The following is a 929-nucleotide window of genomic DNA, read 5'->3' as shown; positions in this document are numbered from 1 at the left end:
CAGGCAGGGGAGTTGGGGCGGGGGGGGCAAAGATGCCTGTAAGCAGGAAAGGCAAGGGAGGGGGGGATATTCACCTGCTTTTGGGACTTTAAAAGTCTGCCTGCACTAGTGCAGGCAGAAGAGCCTGGGAGCAGGAGGTACAGCCATCCTTACGGTGTGGCTTGCTGCTCTTAAACCCCACTTTGGGAAATCATGGATCTGCCCCTGTGCTGAGGCATCTAGGATTCTGGAAGGAAAGGAAGAGGAGGGGAAGGATTAGGATTGGGCCCTTGGCTTCCAGTGCAGGCAGGATGCAGCAGCTGCCCACCTGACTCAAGAAGCAGCCCAGCTCCAGCAGGATCAGGTTCTCAGCTGACTCAGCAGGTATAGCTGGCTGCTTGCCCAGTGATCTTAAGATGTAGAAAGTGATGCCTCTGTGCATAATGGCATATTCCCTCCCCAAATTACTAAGCAGCAGAGAAAGAAGTTGTGCTTGGATTTCCCCAATAAGTATTTCTTATCGCTCAAGGTGGAGACAGCAGCTATCCGGGTATCTCAGCCATGTGCAGAGCACTGCCCGGAGCAGGAGCAGGTGCTTCCTGAAATTTGAACTCTGTAAGTTCCCTTTCCCATGCAGCTGCAGGCTCTTTACACTAGAGAAAAGCTCTGGAGAGAAACAGAAGGAAGTAACAGGCAGGCAATCCCAAGGTGAACAGGTGGAGAAGGCAGAAGACACATGCCTCATGTGAGCTGCCTGTCGCTGAAGAGAAGCAGAGAGGGAGTCTCCGGCTGCCACAGTTCATAGGCTGCAAAACGATGCTGAATGAGCAAACAGAACCAAAGCTGCTGAAGCTTCAGGGAATGCAAGGCACAGCATACAGCCAGCACAGCTGGTGATGTTAGGTACCAGTACAGGTCTGCTCCACACAGACCACTCCTTCCTGCCGAGC

The 929-nt window shown here is 53.1% G+C and overlaps 1 protein-coding gene across 4 annotated transcripts in view; it reads right to left on the bottom strand.

The window, feature by feature from the left end:
* The window catches only part of APC (APC, WNT signaling pathway regulator), a 223,955-nt gene that overhangs the window by 128,719 nt on the left and 94,307 nt on the right, over positions 1–929 (bottom strand). The window lies entirely within an intron of this gene.

The sequence above is a fragment of the Gavialis gangeticus genome, unplaced genomic scaffold (assembly GCF_001723915.1).
Source record: "Gavialis gangeticus isolate Ggan-Ray unplaced genomic scaffold, GavGan_comp1, whole genome shotgun sequence".
Classification (NCBI taxonomy): Eukaryota; Metazoa; Chordata; order Crocodylia; family Gavialidae; genus Gavialis; species Gavialis gangeticus.
The sequence above is the reverse complement of the archived record's forward strand: the minus strand, read 5'-3'. Positions and strand labels throughout refer to the sequence as shown.